At 29.3% G+C, this 23819-nt stretch overlaps 1 pseudogene across 1 annotated transcript in view; it reads left to right on the top strand.

Moving 5' to 3' along the window:
- LOC143238017 (clathrin heavy chain 1-like) overlaps positions 1–23819 on the top strand; it is a 70616-nt pseudogene that overhangs the window by 33665 nt on the left and 13132 nt on the right. Inside the window, exons 11-21 of the transcript XR_013020381.1 lie at positions 382–564; positions 904–1041; positions 1993–2085; positions 5359–5430; positions 5733–5913; positions 6367–6437; positions 6881–7099; positions 7594–7859; positions 13814–14194; positions 19827–20010; positions 22017–22209. The product of XR_013020381.1 is annotated as a clathrin heavy chain 1-like (transcript). The remainder of the gene's footprint in view (positions 1–381; positions 565–903; positions 1042–1992; positions 2086–5358; positions 5431–5732; positions 5914–6366; positions 6438–6880; positions 7100–7593; positions 7860–13813; positions 14195–19826; positions 20011–22016; positions 22210–23819) is intronic.

The following is a 23819-nucleotide window of genomic DNA, read 5'->3' as shown; positions in this document are numbered from 1 at the left end:
GATATTTTACGAATGAGTAAAGACATTTGAATTTGCTATTATTAGTTAACTGTGTGTAACTCTAATGTGGTTTATTTCACCACAATTTGATTTGCATTTTGAGGAAAAGAGGTACTTAAAAAAATATTTTTGAGTAGCCCACATGGAAATCTAACTTTTGAAACAAAACTGTGTAAAAGCAATTAATAGCCAGTAAAGAGCAAAATTAATGTTCCTTTTTTTTTTTTGTCTCTTTGAGGTAGCTGTGAAATATAATTTTTTGTAAAAACTACCTATCAGTTGATTTTACAAGTTACATTAACATTTTAAATTAAATTATGAAATAAGTAAATGTGCTTGTAACTTTCTTTTTGGGGGATTTTACTTTGCCTTTTTTTTTAGGTCATACAGTGCTTTGCAGAAACTGGTCAGTTCCAAAAGATAGTCCTCTATGCCAAGAAAGTTGGTTACACTCCAGATTACATCTTTCTCTTGAGGCAGGTCATGCGAGTTAACCCCGACCAGGGTACTTCATTTGCACAAATGTTAGTACAGGATGATGAACCACTGGCTGACATCAACCAGGTGAGACATAGTGTGTAAGACTTATTTTGAGGTTTCATTTGATGTAACTGATATCAACTGAATAACTAGAAATAACTTTGTCTTTGCTACAGTAGTTTTTCTGCTATTAATAGACTATTTAGAAACTTATTTTACAAGTTGTACTTCACAAAATATCAAAATACTTAGTTATGTAATTGTAACACTACAATTCTTTTCTATACGTGGTTAAGGTTTCAGATTAAATGACTGTGTAATGCTTACTAGCAAAAATGCTTGAACTGTTTGCAGATCTGTTGAAATTATGTAAGGTTTGTTTTGCTCTGTTCATCATTTTCATCTTTAAAAATATTTCCTCAGATTGTGGATGTATTCATGGAATCCAACATGGTACAGAAATGTACTTCCTTCTTATTAGATGCTTTGAAGAACAACAGACCCTCAGAAGGTCCACTTCAAACAAGGCTGTTAGAGATGAACTTGATGACTGCTCCACAGGTATCAAGTTTTTAGTACATTTTCTAAAATTCTTTGAAAATTTAAAGTACATTTTTTCTATCAATATTTTGCTGCATTTTATAAAATTCTAAAATTTTGATTCAGTGAATTTTACCTACCTGACTACAATGAGGGAAAATCAAACAGTACTTCATCTATATACATGTATTTTGTCAATTGACTGACTCCTTCCATAGCTGAGTTTTATCCATTGTATAAAATGTAGTAAAGTTGTTATTTTTGGTAGACTTGGATAGAGAAAGATGTGTGCAAACTAGAATTTTTTTTTTTCCCTGCAGATAAATTTGTTTGTTTATAATCATCAAATGAAATCAAAGTGAACATTATTTACATTTTCAAAAAAAAGGTTTTTGTTGGTAAGTAACCATGAAAAATAAGTGTAATTTTCTGCTAGTTTGTAGTGTCAGAATGATTTATATAATAGATAACTTATTTTACTAAAAGCTTAATACTACAAATATCTTGCTTATTACTAATATGGAGCTTATACTTGAACACTGATTAATAAAGTTTAAAACTTCTTCATTGGTTACTTATCTTGATGTAATAAAATTTGATTATCAGCTGTATTTTACAAATTCAGATTATGAAACCAGAGGTGGCTATTGCCTGTGAAGGTTTCTAAAAACTCTGTACAATACTTATGGAAACAACTGCCAGTAATATTCACATTTTTCTAAAAGTTGTCAAATCTACCTTCTGTTTCATGTTTTTGTACCTTGTGTTAAAAGTGGGTGCTCAATATGATACAGCTATTCCTTAACATTTTCTTTTTAAATAAATGTCTTTTTAATTTGTGTTAATGTCTTTGGTGTGTGTGTATATATATATATATATATTGGATTAGACATGTTAATATTTTCCTTGGTTTCATGCATGTAAATATCTTTAGTGCAGAAACGTGTGAATGAAAGAATTTTACTTATTTAGGTTGCTGATGCTATTCTTGGTAACCAGATGTTTACACATTATGATCGTGCTCACATTGCTCAGTTATGTGAGAAAGCTGGACTCTTACAAAGGGTATACAGTTTTTTTATTTTCAAATTGTTTGTTTACATAAAGAGAAACTTAGCTAATCTAACTTCTCTCAAAACATACAGTAGTTCTGAAAATTGTACTCCAATCATGTAGAACTATTTTAAGTCATTATAATCTAAAACAGAACATATGAATCATGAAAAGCATAATTATAAATCCTTTAATTACTATGAGAATTAATAATGAAAAGTAATTTTTAAATTTCCATTAGTTAACCCTTTCACAATGGGATCAGTATATATGAGTTCATATAAACATTTGCATATGTTAAGTATATGCACTATAACTTTTGATACAGCAAGTGCATCTTTACAAAATTTGTTAGATTTTTAGTAAAGATTACACGCTTTTTGTACACAAAAAATCCAATTTTTAATTAAATGTTTTTACTAAAGATTTGTTTGTGAAAATAGTGTTTCCTTAATGGTCTGAGTGCAAAATGATTTCCTGTTATGATTAACAAAAAACTATTATTTGACCCTTAAATGTTATTTGATTAACCTCTAGAACCTCTTAAATACATTTTAAGCATTTTTATATGCAAAAACGGCTCGTTTGGGTTGAGAAAATATTTTACATAGAAGAGCGAACAACGTTTCGACCTTCTATGTAAAATATTTTCTCAACCCAAACGAGCCGTTTTTGCATATAAATTTCTCAACAAGTGGGTTTCTCGACATCACTGATTACATTTTAAGCATTTGTTTTCAGTACAATTTCATATTTTGCTATTTTCTGTACTCTTATGATGTGGGGTTTGTCACTTTATCATCCTTGTAACTATCATAAAAGAATTAGGAAATGAATATAAATTATGCTTTTTTGTGTTACAATGACTATGTATAAATTTAAATGTTTAGTCTAAGTAACTTAAGTCTCATGCTATATATGAACATGTATATTTTTTTATTATATTGACCTTCCAGTTATGACTAGCTAACATTACATAACTTTGCATTGATGCAGTGTGCGTGCACTCGTTACATATTGAGTAATATAAAACCAGGCCTTTAGTCTTCCTGTCTTTGCTGTGTTTTAGCAGACTAGTATTTTGTAATATACAGCCACATTTCAGCTATTATACATTATATGTGTATATAGATTGTTACTATTTAAAATAAATAAAACTTAAGATATAGAACAATGAATCAAGAAGTAAAGCACACAATTATCTCTTCTCACTACGACCTTTGTACTCAGTTGTTACTAGACCTAAGCTGCTAAGCCTTTTAAAATTTTGTTTGTGGAGGATATCAAACAAAATTTGTTTTTTAATTTATCTTGTGCGTACACACACACACACACACACACACACACACACACACACACACACACACACACACACACACACACACACACACACAGTTGAATAACTGAAAAAATCATAAATAACTATACTGATACCATAGAATTCCACTATAATTTATTAAGCTTAGTAACTAAGATTTTAGATTTTAAAAAATATGAAACTTGAAGCAGATTAAAGACACAACCTACTTCCTTACTTTTACAAAAATTGAAATAGTTGATAAAATCACTCTATGGACATTCTAAGCTGTTGATTGAATATTCACATGCCACTTACTTTAGTAAGAGTGTATAAGGGACCATTTCTAAAAATGGAAATAGTTGAGCAGGGGCACCATGTTTGATTCAGTATGTAAGCAATATCTCAGCAAAATAAAAAGATGTGAGATTCTTATTTTATATTCTAGCTTGTCAATAGTAGTAATTTGAGTTATTACTTTTGTACGAAATTTTAAACTTGGTATATTATCATAAACACATCTAATTTTAAACACTGCTGCACTCAACATACCACATGACCCACTAAAATCTATATTTAGGTTGGTTCTTTTAATATATACTTTTAAATTAAGAAATTAACTGGTACATAATACTAAAGTTTGGTTACAAACTTACTGATGTAAATTCATAAAATAGAAGGTTAATAAAATTTTGAATGCAAGTCAACAAGTGCAATCACATGGCCTTTGAACCCTGACCCATTGCAAAAGAATTAAGGAAATACAGAAAAATACATCTGTATTGCAGTGTTTCAAGAAATGATTATTCCTCACAGGAGTGAAAATTTATTTATTTTTATCTCTCTTTATTTAACTAGTGTGAAAGGTATACTTTATTTTAAAGTATAAGTTCTCAAACTTCTGGTCTTGTTTTGACAAGAGCAAAATCCTTAAACTGCAACCTAATTATGTCCTTGTCTAAAGTGATGTGTGTTTTTAATAGTTTATTAACTTTAAGGTTTTAACAATATATTAAATACTGTATATTTTGCCTTTATGATGCACTTTTTTTAAAAAAATACTTTGAAAAACCCCTATGCATCTTTCAAGACTAAAGTGATGGGTTAAAGCAAGTAGTTAGCTTAGAGTCTGTTCAAAATGGCCTCTCTTACAGATCATAATCTCATTACTTACCAATCACAAGCATTTTCAATAGCATTAAACATGCATTTTAATTAATATTGCTGATATACTATGAAGTATATGATGTATTTGACTGTATTTACTCAGTGGGTTGAAAAAAAAATCAAGGTGTGGGTTGCCGAGTCAAAATATATTTTCCTTAGCATTGTGTTTCCAAAATTAGGGTGCGTCTTCCATGATGTAGTATCTTACAAGGCGTAAAATGTGGAATATAGTTTCGTGTTTTTTTTCCCATTTCAAGTTGCATCTTATATAGTAAGGAAGAAATATTTTAAAATGATTATATTCTGTTCAGAAAAAGTGGTTGTTTTTGTTTATTTGTTCATGGACTTATAAAGGGAATTTCTTTGGTGTTTTAACTTGGTACTCATTATGCCTTCTTTTACCTATATAAGAGGCTGTGCAGTTGTTATACAATATTTTGTAAATGATTGCAAATTGGTGTAAACATGCGAAAGTAGCTATTATTGATTCTGTAGTTTAGATACACTGTTAGATTGCTGAATGTACATTTAAATACAAAAAACTTTACCATAAAATCCTGTGTATGTGAAAATTAAAATAGTAGTGATAAAAAAATTGTTTTTTAAAATGTTCTTGATCTGTAAATGCTGTAACTGTTAATAATGATAAAAAACTGCTTAGAATTAATAAGTAAACCCAAAATAGAAATTTACTTTGTTTTTGGAGACACTCCAAAGCTCTATGCCAGCCCAGATTAAAAACCTATGGTAGAGAAATTCTTATGAGATTTTGTTGTCAGAAAAGTTAAACATGCAAATTAAACACTTCATATTTTCCTTAGGCCCTGGAACACTATACTGATCTTTATGACATCAAAAGAGCCATAGTTCACACACATCTGTTAAATGCTGAGGTAAGGTAGTATGTTTTCTATGATAAATTTTAGTTGCTTGTTATTTTGCTGCAATTTATCACTGTTTTTAGAACATTAATCAAATTTTTCCCTTAGTATAACTAATATGAATGAGAATATTATATTACAAGATGAAATAATCAGTTTTGTTACTAATCTTTTTTTCAGATTTTTTATTTGTCGATTCTTGAAATAGTGTATTGTGGTTAACTTTCTTATCAGCCATTGCAAAAGATATGCATTACTATTGATAATTGTTCTTATTTTTAACTTTTTTGGTTTATCCTGTGTTTTTCCTGTAGTGGCTAGTGAATTACTTTGGTTCTTTATCTGTGGAAGATTCAATTGAATGTCTGAAAGCCATGCTCAGTCAGAACATTCGACAGAATTTGCAGCTTTGTGTTCAAGTAGCAACCAAGTACAATGAACAACTGACCACTTCTGTTCTCATTGATCTCTTTGAATCTTTCAAGAGCTATGAAGGTCAGTATTTACTCATTTCTATATTTTGTAATGACACTGACAAGGAATTAATGAAATGCAATCATTACTATATATAGTTTAATTATTTCTGTTGATTTTTTTTATTCAAAGTATTTAATAAGAGCTAACTTTATTATTACAAAACAAGCAGAATCTAAACTGTTTTCTGTTAAGAATAAACATTATGCTAATTTCAGGTGATTGAATAACATTAAGAAAAAGTAAGTTGAATAAGGAGAAAATACAGTATAGAGCTTTTATTTTTTTAGTACTCATAAATACTGAACACTTTGTGTATTTATTCATTATACCCTAGACATTACATATTCTTAATAGTAAATGCTTGTCAAATTTTCCCCTTCTGTAATATTTATTATGCTTTTTCCATACAAAGGTAGACTTTCTAAAATTTATTGTATTTATTCAGAATGTGTTTTTAATACTTTAATGTAGGCTTATTCTACTTTCTTGGATCTATTGTAAACTTCAGTCAAGATCCTGAAGTTCACTTCAAGTACATTCAGGTGAGAAAATGCAGCTAGCTTTCCTCATTTGATTCTTAAAAGATAATTTTGTGTGGAATATAATCCTTGGAGTTTACATATACAAGACAATAATCTTCACTGCTTCTGTATGAAACAATTTTGTTATAGAGACTTTGACAAACTAGTTCTAATGCTTGTACAATATTCTGTAAGGGAATTAAATGGTTGCTCAGAATATGATAATTCTTTGTGGAACATAAAAGACCAAAGTAAATGTGTTGTTGTCAATATAAACTTTGTATTTAATTTTGTACATGACTAAAATCATCAAATTGGTTAAAATTGCAGGTTTTCTACACTTGGTGATAAATGTTTACTGTAGTATTATAGTTATTAGGCTGAAACTTTGAAAACAGCAGGCTTTTTATTATTATTGTTATCCTGGATGTGGTTTGTACATTGTTCATTTTGAATGTTTCCAGGCTGCTTGTAAGACTGGACAGATCAAAGAAGTGGAAAGAATTTGTAGAGAGAGCAATTGTTACAATCCAGAGCGAGTAAAGAACTTTCTCAAAGAAGCCAAATTAACAGACCAACTTCCGTTGATCATTGTTTGTGATCGCTTTGACTTTGTTCATGACCTGGTGTTGCATCTGTATCGCAACAACCTCCAGAAGTACATTGAGATATATGTTGTAAAGGTAGTTTTACACTTTGTCTGTTTATTTTACTAACTGAAGTGTTTAATTTTAACCCAATTAACTTGTGGGCTCACAATGTGGGTGTTACTTTTCTACTTTGCTGATTTCACTAAAGTTGTGTTAGTGTGGAAAGAATGAGAGAAATTTTTGCCAACAAAAACTTAAGGTATTTGTTTAGAAACTTCTAGAGGTTATGTAAATGAAATATGAAAGCTGAAACTTAGTATTTTTTATTTTTATTGTCAAAATCATTTTTCACTTAAACTCACTCTGTAAATCTTCATAAATTTCCAGAAAATTTTGGATACAACAAACTTTGTTACATTTATTAAAAGCTGCCAAATTTTGTGAAGATGCACATGTTAAGCTCAGAATCAAAGTAAATGATACTTCTCCATTATGGACATCAATCCATTTGACTAGCGCATGCACGTGGGGTTAATTGAAATTGCTTACGGTACGAGCTGTCTACATATGATGTTTATTTCTCCAAGGTCAATCCTTCTCGACTCCCTGTAGTAATTGGAGGACTTTTGGATGTGGATTGCTCAGAAGATATCATAAAGTCACTCATCATGAATGTCAAAGGCCAGTTTTCCACTGATGAATTGGTGGAAGAAGTTGAGAAACGGAACCGTCTCAAGCTGCTGTTGTCATGGTTAGAGATGAGAGTACATGAAGGAATTACTGAACCTGCAACCCACAATGCCTTAGCTAAAATATACATTGACTCAAACAATAATCCTGAAAGATTTCTCAAGTAAGATGATTGATTTATTGAGAAATTTTGTTGTTTTTGTATTACATCAGTTTAAGGAAACTTTAAGAATAGACTGATATGAGAAAATAAAACAAGTGTACATGTATTTTCACTTGTGAAAATTTAATTTCTAATACTATGTGCTGTGATTTGCTTCGAGAATAATACTGATTGTAAGATTCCTCTTGAACACTCTTGATAGGGATTTAGTCATTTTGACTGACACTAACCATTTTGTAAGCATCTCTATACATACTTAAACTCTGATTGCTTTAAGGTGCATCTTCATGATATCTGGAAAGCTTTTACTAAACATTACAAGTCTATTGTACACAAAAATCAAATTTTCTAATAAAGAATTTCTGTTAAAGGTTTATCTGTGAATGTGCAAAACCTTTACTGAGTCAGTCTGAGATAAGTGATTTTTGTGCTAAAAATGAAGATGCTTCTTTTCATATTGTATTTGAATCTCCTCTAGAATCTTGTAAAGAAGTTTTTTAAGATTTTATTTTGCAAAACAATATTTTGTCTTATTTTTTCTACCCTAAGTGTAGCAAAATATAGTGAAATGACAAATGAGAAAAAAAGAAAGTGAATATTACCAGACAATTTCAAGTTACTTATCTTAACATCTTTAGGTTCTAATCTTTTCCTATCTGTTTTCTTTTTAACTCTTTCAGCACAGACTCGTTTCCTGAGACTGACCTTATAACCATTTTGTGCTTGTAAAAGTTTTTGTACAATAGCTTCCAAATTAGTAAGAGTATTTTCACAAAAGTTTGCAGATTATCAGCAAACATAACAGAGCTTTATGTGCACAAAATGTAAAATATTTCTTTGTAGTTTTAAGATTTTTTAGATGTTTTTCTCTTACTCTTTATTTTTGCATGTTGACTATCCAACAAAGTAATTTTGAATTTAAGATTAACAATACTTAATGCATCAGAAAATGTTTAAATTTTTCATGTGGAATCTTTTAAACTCTAGATAATTATCAATTTTTGTAAAAAAACTTATTTTCACAATTGTATCTCTGTGTGGGTTTGGTCAATTTGACCTCATAGCAACCATAAAAACATGAAGACATAAATTTTAGTCTCAATAGCTTTAAATCTCATAACATTGTACATTTATATATATATTTATTATTTTATTATATTGATCTTTCAGCTGCATCTGGCAAACATAATATAATTTAAAATGATGCAGTTCATGCACATGCATGTTACCATATTCAAGAAATATAAAACTGGTATTTATAAAGTGAGTTGTCCTGGCTGTTTTGGTGGACTAGTATTTAGTAAAATAGTCGCTTACCTATACATTGTACATGTACATACATTATTACTACTTATAAGTTTTTAAACTTATTTTTCATAAAAAATAGAACTATAAATTAAGAAGTACAGCAATTATCTCTTCTGTTTATGAAATTTACTTGTTTGCTGTTTGCCATAGGCTATTTAGCCTAATAAAATTTCACATGTGGAGGATGTGGAATAATCATTTGTTAGGTTTTATATATACATTTTGAAATAACCAAAAATCATGAATTACTATATCAGTACAATACAATTTCATTATAACTTTTTAAAGTTTAGTAACAAAGCTATACTTCGGTCATAAATAAATATGAAATTTTGGGCTCACTAAAATGTTACCTTACCATTTTCAGTCTTGTGTACAAAGAGTTCTTTATCCGTATCTTTGAAAAAATGCCAAGAAAGTTGCCAGGGGACATTCTGAGCTTTTGATTGGTTATTCACATGTCATAGAAAGAATTAGGTGTAAGTAAGCATTTTCAAAAGTTTAAAGAGATGGACATGGTCAATGTCTTTGAGTCTGTAACTTTAGTGATATCTCAGAAAATAGAAAGATGGGAGATTCTCATTTTATATTCTAACTTGCCAATGTAGGCTACTTGAATTCCTAATTCATAAGAAACTATAGACTTTGTATATGGACATCACAAGAATCTAGTTTGAACCAATGCTGCATTCAGTATACCATGTGGGACATAAAAATCAATATTTAGGGTTTTTTAACATTTACCTTTAAATTAAAAAATTAACTGTGTAATACTACATTTGTATTATAATCAATTTCATACCAAACATACTGACATAAATTAATAAAATAGCTATTCAATAAAAATTTGAATGCAAGTCAACCAAATGCAATGACATGGCCATTGTTCTGTAATGTTAGGGTTTATTTTATTGTTTTATATCTAATTTGGCTACACCACTTTGTGTGAATAATAATAATAAATCATAGCGGGAGCCTATTGAGCACTGTAAACAGCAGTATTAGGTTATAGACACAGAAAGCTTGTTAAATTTTAAACACCTTATTTTATTGAAAGTTTTGTTATGCTAAGCTGAGAAGTTTCTAATTTTTACAGTTTAATTCTCTCAGTATAGACTTGTTTAATTTGACCAACCATGTGACCTCTTTGTACTCATTTAAAGTCTTTATTGATTTACTACTACTAACATTTAATATAATAAATTGGGTGGTCTTTCAGTAAACATTACAAGTCTTTCACATAGAAAAATTTTCAGTGAAGTATTTTTAATAAAGTTAAAACAGATTTGTCTATATATATATATCAAGTATTTCATCATTGTGTTCCAAATAGTCCATCTGCAAAGTGATTTTCATGTTAAAATTAAAATTACTTTTCTACATTTCAAAACTCTCAAATTTCATTTGTGAATGTGTACAGCATTTGTTTCCAGTAAGCTTTACTATTTTCTCTACCCTGACTATATAAAAGGTTGATCAATTTGACCAACCTTATATAACCACAAAAAAAAATCAAAATTACCTTTTTTTTTCTTTTTAATAATTAAATTTTATTATTTTATTGTCCTTTGAACTGTGTATAACTACTATTCATGCCATTATATGTTGCAGATCACTTGGGAAACATGCAACTCATGTTACACTATAGCATTACATTACCTATGAGCTGCTAATCTAACTTTTAACTAACCTAAAGAGATCCCTATTTTTACATTTGAGTAACTTTTACAATAATAAATAAACAGGAAATAGAATTCTGGTTCGGATGTTATTTTTGTCCTCAGCTTTCAATTACACTTAACCCTACTTTTTTCATGCTGATAATAGTAATAAGGTAAATAATTTTTAATTACATATGTAATGCACTAAAGACAGCATTGAATAATAACATACAAAAAACAGACAATTTCCAATATCACAGTTTTTCTGGCTTTCTAACTATATGACAAGAACCCGTAACAAATTCATCCACACTAGATGTACTAAAAGTGAAACTGACATTTCTTCTTTCAGAAAAGTGTTCCACAATATTTTAGTTGACAAGTGAAAACCTTTGTTTTCTATTAGTTATAGATAATATAGAATTAAACAGAGAGGTAAGAGGAGTCTAGTTTTCTGTTTGATAGCTCTGTAGCCAAACAAAATTGAAAGTTATAAATAAAAAAATTGTGGTATGTGTAAGCAGTGATGAGTTTATAGTGAATAATTTATGCTGAATTACGTACTTATTGGAGGTGTGGAGAATAAAATAGGGAAGAGGCAATGCCTAGAGAAAATGTTGCATGTGCCACACTAGGGGAAATTCAGAATTTTTTTTAAATATTGCTTTGTAAAATTAAGAACTGAAAACTTGTTTACTATTAAAATATGGATTAATAGCTAATATTTTATGCTATACTAATTGGTATAACATCAGTATAAAATTTTAAATAAGTTACTAAAACCTTGTGACATGCTCAGTAAATGTCTGGGAAGATATGGTTAATACTTTCATTAAAAAATATATCCATAATAAAACATCTGGATTAAAAAGGAAAAGGATTCTTGTAGTGCATGCTTTATAGTGAACTAATTTTTACTTTTACAAGCCTCATTGTGTGACACATTTAAATTTTAAAAAAATATTCATTTAGCTTTGAAATATGTACTTTATAACATACAATGTATTGATCCCAAAGTTACTATAATTTACCATAAGTAAGCTAAAAATAATTGTAAAATTCCATTAAACATGTTGTGGTCCCCTGCTAGGACAGCAGTAAGTCTTCAGATTTACAACACTAAAATCAGGGCTTGATTCCCCTTGGTGGACACAGTAGATAGCTTGAAGTGGCTTTGCTATAAGAAGCAAATACATGACTACTGAGATATACATCCTTCACTACACATTTTAAAAGGTTTTAGTGACTTACGTTCAAATTTTGATTAAGCTACTTTATTTTGTAATACCAGTTAGTACAAGTTAAAATCTTAGCTAATAATCCACATTTTAATAATACACGAGTTTTTAAGTTCTTAATTTTATACAGCAATATTTTAAAAAATCTTGAATTTTCCGTAGTGTGACACAACACATTTTTGCTATGTATCCTCTATTCTAACCACCACACCACCTATGAGTACAAAATTAAATGTAAATTACTATAAAATCATCATTTGTTTAGGCAAATCCTAATTTTTATAGCCTTCAATTGTGTTTGGTTACAGAGCCATCAAATAGAAAATTAAACCACTCTTCAGGATGTAATATTTCTTTCTCATATTTAATTCTATATTACCTACAATTAACAGAAAGCCAAGGTTTTAAACTCTCAACATTAATATTACATAACATTGTTTTTTGAAAGAAGAATTGTTGGTTACACTGTTGGTATAAGCTTCTTTCACAAGGGAAAGATAACACCTAGGTTGGATGGATTTGTAACCACTCTTGTCATATAGTTAGAAAGCTAGAGAAATTGTGAGAGTTAGATGAAATTGTTTATCTTTTGCATGTTATTAGTCTTGTATCCTTTGGTGCATTACTACCATTAGTATATTTAAAAAAAAAAAAAAAGTTGGGTGTCAGTTAACAGTCAACAGCAAGAAAAAAGATTTGGGTAAGTACTTTATTTCCTGTTTATTCTTTATTTATTATTATAAAAACTAAAATTTTAAATTAGTGATCTGTTTGTTAATTAAGGTTGGATTAGGTAAAATAAATACTATTATAAAAATGTTTTACAAGGCATGTACACAGACAGCTCTTGGGTAACATAATTCAAAAGTGTAGAGTGCTGCATGGACCCCAAGTGGTTTAGAACTTGTATTGACACAAGTAGTAGTTAGACATTGGACAAAGAGCAATAAAATTTAATTATAGATAGATGTAAACTGTTACAAGTTTAAAGCTACTTAGGATAAATTATTGTAATTTTGTTACAATTTGAAGCTGTTCTAGGAAAAGAATAATATAATTTTTTTTTTCTTTGCTGGTTACAAGGTCAGTCAAATTGTAAAATTTGATTGAAAAGAAATATTTGAATTGTACTCAGAGGCTTTAGAAAATACAAAAATCAAAACAAATTTTTTTTTAAAATCTTAACATGAATATCAGTTTGCTCATGGACTAGAAACATACTGTATATTTATGGACAGATTTTTAGTAAAAATACTTCTTTAGAAACATACTGTATATTTATGGACAGATTTTTAGTAAAAATACTTCTTTTAAAATACTGTATTAAAAGTTATATTAAAACCCATATAAAGTGAAAATGGTCCATGGGACAAAGCCCATATTGAGAGAATTAAATGCTCAGAACAGGAATTCTGTGGTTGTGTGTGTGTGTGTGCTTTACTGGCAGGTTTGACAAATTTATCAATACTTCACTAATCAATAAGGTAGGAATATCAAATTTTGGAATTTTGTTGTAAATATGTTTAGTTTGCCTTTATGATGTGTATGAAACTGCAGAAAGCTTTTACTAAAGTTAATAAAAATGACACGTGATACAAAAATGAAGATTAATACCTTTTTTAAATTTCATCTTGGATAATATCATATATTAATAATAAATGTAAGTTTTCATTTCAAGTGTATTGTCTTAGATGAAGAGTTTATAAATGGTGCTGTATAAAGTACTGATTGAAGTTTAACTTTTCAGAGAAAACCAATTCTATGACAGCAGGGTTGTTGGAAAATACTGTGAAAAACGGGATCCACATCTAGCCTGTATTGCATATGAACGTGGAGAGTGTGATCAAGAGCTGATAAAAGTGTGTAATGAGAATTCCTTATTCAAGAGTGAATCTCGTTACCTTGTACACCGCAAAGATCAGGAGCTGTGGGCTGAAGTCTTGAGTGAGAGCAACCCTTATCGACGTCAGCTTATAGACCAAGTAGTACAAACAGCCTTATCAGAGACCCAGGACCCTGAGGAAATATCTGTGACTGTAAAAGCCTTCATGAGTGCAGACTTACCAAATGAACTAATTGAGCTTTTGGAAAAGATTGTTCTGGAAAATTCGGCATTCAGTGATCACAGGTAATTTTAAGAAGCATTGAGAGAAAGAACATACCTAAAATTTAGGTTTAATTGTGACTATGATTCTGAATAAAGAAACAGTAGTGATTTGTAATGTATGACTAATGTGCTGAAAACATGAGTAAATTGATACAACTTTTTTATTTTAAATCTAAACATATATACTTGAAAATTCTACATGAGGTATGAATCATATGTAAACTTCAAAACCTATCCAGTGTTGGGGTGTATATAAATATCTAGTTAAGATATTGACACTCAAAGTTTAAACTTTTGTTAAATTATTTGTGTATTGTGCATATAGATACATTTAAATGAACAAAAGCATAACAGTAAAACAAAATTAAAGATGCTGTATAATTTGAAAGGATCCCCCAAAGTATTCTCTTTAATGTGGGATATAAAATGTGCCCTGAGTTTGGAGGTGACTTTGGAAGCAGCACCCACATTGCAGTGGAGGTGCACAATACATTAATCTTAAATTCTGTTCACCAGTCTCATGTGAAGACATTTTTAAAAAATGTAATGAAATCGTAAAACAAAAAGTTGTGAACCAACATCATACTCTCCTAAGTGCACAACATCTCACATTTATATTACCCTTCACTGCCTGCAGACAGTTGTGGAAAGGTGACAGCTGTCCAAAGAAAAAGGGGGGGGGGAGACAAAATAAGGTACTACCACTTGGGGGTAAGTAAAATAAACTTGCCTCAAGCCACCATTATAGTAGTAAAGCACGAATTTAACTTAATTAATAGTACAGTAGTAGTGTAGAGTTACAACAGTTATCTAAACTAACTAGTGTAACTCTCAAACATCACCAATTAAGTTCACTGTAACTATCAATTTTCAAGCTTTAAACAAGCCTTTATATGCATTAATTGTTAATCTACATAAAGTTAGTATGTGTCGTTTAAACAACCTTATTAAAAACTAGAAATACTTATTGAAAAGTTTCAGCAGATATTTCTTAATGTTTACTTTTTTATATTTATTTAACCCTTTCATGGCATGCTTAGCATAATATACCCTAGCTTTATATACACACTTCCATACATTAAGTATATATACTATAACTTTTGATACAGTATTTTGTACTGTATTTTGTATCTTTACAAAATTTCGTAGACTTGTGGTAAAGATTGCAAGTGTTTGGAACACAAAAAATTGATTTTTGTGTTGAGTATTTTTACGAAAAGTTTGTAAAGTTAATGAGTGTTTCATTAGTAATCTCAGCGCAAAAGTGATTTTCTTTTTAGATTAAAAACTATTCTTTGTCTCCAAAATCTCAAATATTTGCATAATCTCTAAAACATCTTAAATACATTTAAAACATTTATTTTCAGTAAACCTTTATATTTTCTGTACCATAACTGTATGAGGTCCGTAAATTTGAACAACCTTGTAACCACCAAAAAAAACATACAAATTGCATGTTTTTTGTTCTAGAAAGACGACAGATGACTACTTAAGAACGCAAATGTTTAGACTACATAGGTTAAATCTCATAACAATATATATTCATTATATTGACCTTTCAGTCATGGCTGGCTAACATTACAGAATATGCATTGATACAGTGCATATTCACTTATATTACTGTATGCAGTAATATAAAACTGACCTTTATTCTTCACAAAGTGACCATGTCTTGGCTATGTTTCAGTGGAGTAGTAATGTTTTTAATATACAGTTGCACGTTATTTAAGTATATAGATTACCATTTAGAAACAAGTTATTAAACTTTTTTTAAGTAAAAGAAGTAAAACAAACAATTATCTCGTCTAGGTAAGATTTTTGCTGCTTGATGCAAGTTGCTAATTCTTTTAAAACTTCACTCATGAAAGATATAAAATGAAATATATTTTTATAGGTTATATATATTGTTGAAGAAAAAACATTTTTATGAATTGGTTTTCAAGTGCTTTTGAATAGTTCATTATTTTTCAGAAGAAGAAAGAGTTGTATTTAGTGAGTATAATGAAATGTATATGTATGGATGTTGGCATCACAAAAACTGAATGTAGAATTTGAGTTGGCCTTGAGTAGTAGCCAATCTTAACCTAGAATTGTTGGTGTCAGGTTTAGTTTGTCAAAGGTGTGTATGGTACATAAGACTTAAGTGTGATATTAGTTTTGACTAATTTTATAAAAAAAATTATGGCAAATGTTAATGGATAACAGAGAAAATGCAAATTTCACGTATGTATAAAATAATACTGAAAGAAATTAAAGCATGAATAATACTATTAAAGTAAAATAAATTTTTAATTATAAACTTGGTTTAAAGAAAAATTCATCTTGTCATCCTCACCTAACAGGGAATTGCATTTAGTTTTATTACTGCACTTGAAAATGAAGTAATTTAAGCTATTAACTTGGACTCAAAACTGTGAAATAATCCATCCTATAGTGAACATACTGCTCTAATTTCACTGAAACATGAAAATGAAGTTATTGAACCAGCTGATAAGGGTACACCATCGTCATTCAAGATAAGTTTGGCAATATCAGCAAGGCTTACTGACAACTTAATGACACAAACCACTATAAAATGTGATTTTTGACTCCACACTGCAAGTTTTAAAATTATCAAAGATTTGTGTAGCTTACAGAAAAGCCAACACATCAATCATAAAGCATTACAGTTCCTTTCATCTAAACACCCAGTTCTAAGTTGTTTTTATATTACCAAAAATTCACAAACCCAACAATCCTGGACTTTGTCCTGTTATTTCTAATTTCTGCATGCATACTGAAAATTTGTCTGCTTACATTGATCACTACATCAAAGATATCCCCCATCTTTGACATCATATATTAAAGATATGACATATCACCTGAACATGACCTTTGACCTAAACAGCAACAGGAAACTTTCTCCAAACACTATTCTCTGTACTATGGATTATTATTCTCTCTGCAAGAAAATTCCCCATTATGAAGGTTTTAGCTAAAACTCCTAGAATCATCTCTGCTGCAACTAAACAAACCCAAGTTGCAAATGATTACATACTTAGCTGTACTGGTACTCACACAATGGTGTTAAATTTAATAATGAATTCCATATTAAATTAAAAGGCACAGCTATTGGCATCAAATATTACCAAAGTTTTTATGGGAGACTCAGAGAAGACTTTAGAAAGATGCACAGACAAACCAGTGTTTTGGATATGCTACATTTGACCTTTTTTTCATCACTGTCCTTTTATTGGCATGTTACCACTTTCCACAGTTTTGTTAAATTTACTTAAATGTAAACCTAACATTAAAAGATGGTGCTCTACATTTTGATTTGCATCAAAAACCAGTGAATAAACCACAATAGTTACATAATCAAAACTGTCACTCTCCACACACAAAATGCAATATCACTTAATTAACCACTTAGATTAAAGAAAATGTGCTCTGACAGTAAGAACTATGACTACCATATAAAATTTTTTATAAGAGGCTGTAAACAAAACACTATTGCTGAACAACTTGTTAAAGTTAACAATATACTACATGAATCTACCTTGAAACAATTACCTAAAACAAATTCTTCTAGTGTTCCACTGATTATTACCTATCACCCAAAACTAATAAAAATCCTACCCCAGAGACTAAAAAAAATTTACCACCTTGAACTTAATGATTGGTTAAAATCCATTTCTACAGCAGTTCCTGTTGTTTCTTTAAGAAAGAAAGAAAATTTTTATTCATCCTAAATTCAGGTGGACAGTTTCCTGCACAAAACAAATGTATTTTCTGATAAAGATAACCAAAATCAGTTCAAAATCATTAAACCCATAACCTGATGTACAAAAAAAGTTATTTAATTAATTCATTGCTGAAAATGCAACTTTCAATATGTATGACAAACCAAAACAACTATATGGGAACATCTTGAATACAAATCAATAATCACAACAAAAAAATTCTGGTCACAAAACACTAGCATGTCTGGACACTTCCTTGAAGACATTAAACAGATGGGTATTGAGACATATTTTACATTTAAAAGAAATTGATATTAAAGAAGCTCACTGAATAGTAGTATTATTAATAATGTAATGCCAAATGGCATCAATTGTGATCCTAGATTTGTTGATCATTGCATATCTTTGAAAATATTTTCAAAACTAAGTTCATAATTAAATTTATTTTACGTTATTCAAACTTTAATTTTCTTTGATATTATCTCATACAAATTGTCAAATTATCATTTTCTTAATATCCCACCACCTTTTGCCATAATAACTTAATGTTTCAGTGAAATTAGAGCAGTACGTTCATTATAGGAGAGATTGTTTCATTTTCAACTGCAGTAATAAATCTAGGTGCAATTCCCTATTGACCAGGAATGACCAGAAGAATTTTTCTCTAAACTCTATTCATAATTAAACTTTAGTATTATTCATTCTTTAATTTCTTTCAGTACTATTTCATGTTATGTCAAATTTGCATTTTCTGTATTACCCATTACCTTTAGCTACAAATTTATTTTTATAAAATTATTTAGCATTTCTTAAAACTAATATCACACTGACGTCTTATGTACTGTACATACCTCTTTGACATAAACTAAAATTGATACCAACAACTGTAGGTTATGACTGTCTAATACTCAAGGCTAACCCAAATTGAACATCCAGTTTACATAATGTCAATATCCATACCTATACATTTCATCACACCCACTAAACATAACCCTTTATTCACCTGAAGAATAGCAAACTCTTTGGAAGCTCTGAAGTTGTGGGTCTCATTTGAAAACTGTTACATTTCTGTATTAAGACTATTTTTTTTTCAATAACTTTAAATCTAAATAAGTAATAGAAGTTTGAATAGAAAATGCCTATTCTACTTGTATTGCATAAACCCAAAAAATTTATTAACACTATTTATTAGGTAGAATTAAAAATTGAAAATACTTCAATTTTGAATGTAGAGGCATATTGTTTAGATCTAGAAGTTAAAATATCAATCTGATTATTTTTGATAAAAGAAAATTTTTCTTTTCCAGTATACAGCTTACTCTCTTTTAATAGTACTGTGCCATACTCTACTGTTAAGTGTTATAAATTCACAGTTAAAGTTTTTCAAAATTTGTAATAGGTTGCAGTGTCATTATCAATTTTTAAATACTGATGTAAAAAATTTGGTGGATTTAAAGAGACTAAGTAAAAATATATTGTGATGAATATCAAAATATATTAACTGAATATAAAGTAGCAAAAATTAAGGAGTTTCTGCTGAATGTTTCAGATAAGTATTTTTAGTTTTTAATAAGATCATTTAAACAACTTAGTTTTTTATGGTTTTATTTTATTTTTTATTAATTTCTTCATGTAAGATTGATGAACAGAATTTAAAACTGGTTATGGCTCTTGCTTCCATAATTTCCTCTGAAGCCCAGGACACATTTCATATACCACATTAAAGCCTGTACTCTGGGGATTTTTTTAATTCATGGAACATATTTAATTTTGTTTTTTAGTTGGACTTGTTCTGTTCATTTAAATTTTATTTATCAGAGGTTTGGATTCTATGCTTTTAATGCTGTCCTTTTTTAATTTTAATTTCCTTAACTATTTAATTATTAATTACTTGTGCCTGTGCATATTACATAGTCTTGTCTAAATTTCAGAAATCTACAGAACTTACTGATTCTCACAGCAATTAAAGCTGATCGAAGTCGTGTTATGGAATACATTAATCGTCTTGACAACTATGATGCGCCTGATATAGCAAACATTGCCATTGGAAGTGAACTATATGAAGAAGCATTTGCTATTTTCAGGAAGTTTGATGTAAACACTTCTGCTGTCCAGGTAACAAAAGTAGCTTATATTCTACTGGTGCTTTATTATTGAAGTAGGAGGATAGATGTTTCTCTGCTAACTAACTTGTGTATTGGGCATAGTGTAAATACACCATCAACGTTTTAAAAACTTTGCTGTGCACTACCAACATTTTTGTGCTTGTTTTCAAAGCTGTTCCATTGCTTGACTGTTTAGTGTGTTTTTACTCCCCAGTTGATCCATTGTAGTTATAGTACACTAGCCAGTCATATATTTAACTGTCTTTGAGACAGCAGGCTAGCTATTATTTTGACCAATGGGGAAGCTTCTTATCTCTCCTAAACATTTTATTCCTAAGGCAATAACTTGGTGAGCAGCTGGTGCAAGTTATAAAGGCATTTACTTCTTGTGATTCATTTAATGTAAAGAGTGAAATTTTATTGTATAAAACTTTATATTAATGGCATTACTTTGTAATATGTGATGCTTGTGTTTTATTTACTACTTTTATTAATTAATCCAAATTTATGAATTGTAGAACTAGAACAAGTTTTTGACTATTTTGCAAGAAGGATAAAAATTGTAATTTTATGAACTTAGAGAAAACTTGTTAAGCTTGTTCTTTTATAAAAATGACTTTGGTTTGTTGATTTTAACCTTTAAAATTTCCATGACAAGTAAACATCTTTCTGTGCAAGTCACTGTGTGACAGTCTAAGTATAATTAACTTTACTATAAATGAAATTAATGTTATAATGTATGTTATAATTCAAAGTTTAAATTTCTTTATTTCAAAAGAAACCTTTAAAAATACTTGAATTTCAGTTTTGTTGTTGCATTACACTGCATTCATAGAACTGAACTTTCACATATCTAACTTGAACCAGTAACTTCTTACACTATATTTACTGAGTATTTACATGTATATTCCAAAGTTCATTGGCTAAGTTCATTTAAAACTAGAGAAAGTTTTCCAACCCCTAAAAGGTGCTACACCCACCTTGATTTCATATGCCACATGTACTTAGCTGATACACATGTTTATGATCATTAGAAAAAAATCATTTTACATAGGAATAAAACAATAGTTATTTTGAAATTGGTGCTCAGTTGTCATCACCAGATAGATGTAATTTCTATTAGTATTTACTGCCTTCTTCATAACACCTATAGTTGTTTCTTACCTAAATCTGTTAGTTAAACTGCATTTAAGATTTACTTTTCTATCTTTGTTAATTACATATTATTTATGTTTTTGAATACATAATTAAATTTGTCATTGTTTGTGTACAAGATACTTATAATCTAGGGGGGGGGAAATGTTACCAGTTTTTGTGCATAAGTATCCTTCCCCAGCCAGGCTCCAGCAAATTAAAGGAGAATGTTGCAAAATGGATAAATCAAGGAGATCCTCAGATTTCACTTTAGATTAAGCTATAAAACCTTTCAGATTTTATTAAGGACATTAGCAGAACATTAATGTCCATTCACTGTTACCCATCACAGGTGAGGGAATTTTCTGGTGCCTTATCCTATACATGTGTACGTATCAGTTTGAGTTTATTGCTAATTACTCTTATCTTACTTATGCAAAACATTTGCATAAGAAGTCTTTATAGTTTGAAATACCACATTAGTAAACATTTCTGAAGAGATAGGAGGCACAATAAGTTTCAGCGATGTTGCAAAAAAAACTAGCATTTCATGGTTTAATGGTGTATTTAGTGTAAATTCAGTTATTTTAGAAAACTAAGTAATATGTTTAAGCTCTACAACCTATATTGTAATAAGAACTTGAAAAACACTTAAATGTATAGAAAATTTGGCATAAAGTCAAAAATTAAAATCGAAGTTTCCCGTGATGTTCTAATAACAGCTAAAATGCTCAATTCCACCTCTGTTTAGTAATTAAAGTTTTAAAATTATTTTGAGGATTGTTGTTTTTTTATTTTAAATAAGATAGCTTTTGTATATGTGTTCTAATTTAAGAAATAGTATGAAAATTGGGTATTTATTTTTCTTGCTTAATTTATTAGGTTCTTATTGAGCACATCAAAAACCTTGACAGAGCTTATGAATTTGCTGAAAGGTGCAATGAACCAGCAGTGTGGAGTCAGCTAGCAAAGGCCCAGCTAGACCAGGGACTCGTGAAGGAAGCTATTGACTCATTTATCAAAGCAGGAGATCCATCATCCTACATGGATGTTGTTCAGACAGCCCACAAAACCGGTAAGGATGTGGAATAGGTTTAGTCCTAGTGAAACTACTCATAAGTATTACATTATTATATTTTGAAATTCCTGTATATAAGATCTATTTAACACTGCATAATAGAAATCATTAAAGTGTAGGAAGATAAACAGACCACATTTTTCTGCAGTTTTAGATTAATTTTGTTTTTTCTAATGGTTAAAGTAAAACTTTTTTTTGTTGTTGTTGTATTTTTATTGTGCATTTTGGACTAAATCTATGGGATGTATTTATGTAAATTATGTTTATACAACCTAAATTTTTAATATTCTGTTATAATACACACATTAAATATAACTGTCAAAAACCTATTGTAAGAAAAAAAATCACTTTTGTGCTTATTAGATAGTAAAGTATTTATATTTTTAACCCTCTAAAGCTTGGCAGCGAGTATAATGAAACCTTTAACTTTGCATCAATAAATAAATAAAAAAGTTAAGTTGTGAAATCCACTGTATTTGAAATACAAACACTCCAAACACATGGCATAGTAATTATAGAACTTTTTAAAATATAAATTTGAATTTTCTTGGTCTTTTTAAAACTCATAATACAATAAAAAACTAACAAATAGCATAGCTGTGTACTATAACAATATACACTACCTTTAAAACCATTTTTTACACATATAGTATATTAGACCTAACGATGTCATGTGTTAAGCTACTTTATTGAAAGAAATGGTGTTTTAAAAATTGTATAAAGTATTAAAACCAACATAGCATATATCCTACTTTATTTGATAAATAAAACTTATCTAGGAATTGATAAATAATGGGTTCAAAAAGATGTCAGTTTTTCCTGAGGATGAAATATGATTGTGAATCAACTTGATCATGGCCTCAGGTTAAACTTATGAGTTAAAAAAACAAATAATAATAATGCCAGGACAATTAGTTAAGTGAATTGAAGATGGAAGGGAACTTATCAAGTTAACTTGTTACTTTTCAGTGACTTAACAAATGAAAGAAAAATGTAACTATTTGATAAAAACTCCCACTCATTTGCAAATTTTATCAAGGTACCATGAAATTTTGTATCTTTGTGTAACTAAGCAAAAAAGGAGGAATATTTTACTGCAAATAAATTGTGAGAAAGAAAATATTCTATTTTTGAATTATTTAAGCTAACAAACAGTAAGTCTCAAATGAAAGCAAAGGCTACAGATTCATGGCTTAATTTTATAGTCAGAAAAGTTGTATCTCCGTAGCTGGAAAAATTAACATTTTCTGCTGTCTGAATGTTCTTTTTTGCAGATTTAAGCAAACCAAATGTATACTTTTATTGGTGTGTGCTTGTGAGTTCATAGGTATATTGGAGAAGAGTACTGTATGATCACTGGTTTTATTTTATGTAGCTTATGAATAAAAAAAAATGATGCAAGTTTAGATGTGTGATTTGATGCTGTAGCTAAAACTTTTCTGGTGTGCTTAATGTCATTGTTAACACAGTGGAAGATGTTATCTGGTGTACTTGACGTTACTGTTTTCTTATTATTCACAAAATTTTTCCTTTTCTTTACTCTTCATTTTGTGAAATTTAAAGTTATGATAATTGGTGTTCGAAGAGTTACTTTTAAAACATTCTAC

Source organism: Tachypleus tridentatus, chromosome 13 (genome assembly GCF_004210375.1).
Source record: "Tachypleus tridentatus isolate NWPU-2018 chromosome 13, ASM421037v1, whole genome shotgun sequence".
NCBI lineage: Eukaryota > Metazoa > Arthropoda > Merostomata > Xiphosura > Limulidae > Tachypleus > Tachypleus tridentatus.
Note: the sequence above shows the minus strand (reverse complement) of the source record. Positions and strands in the feature narration are given on the sequence as shown.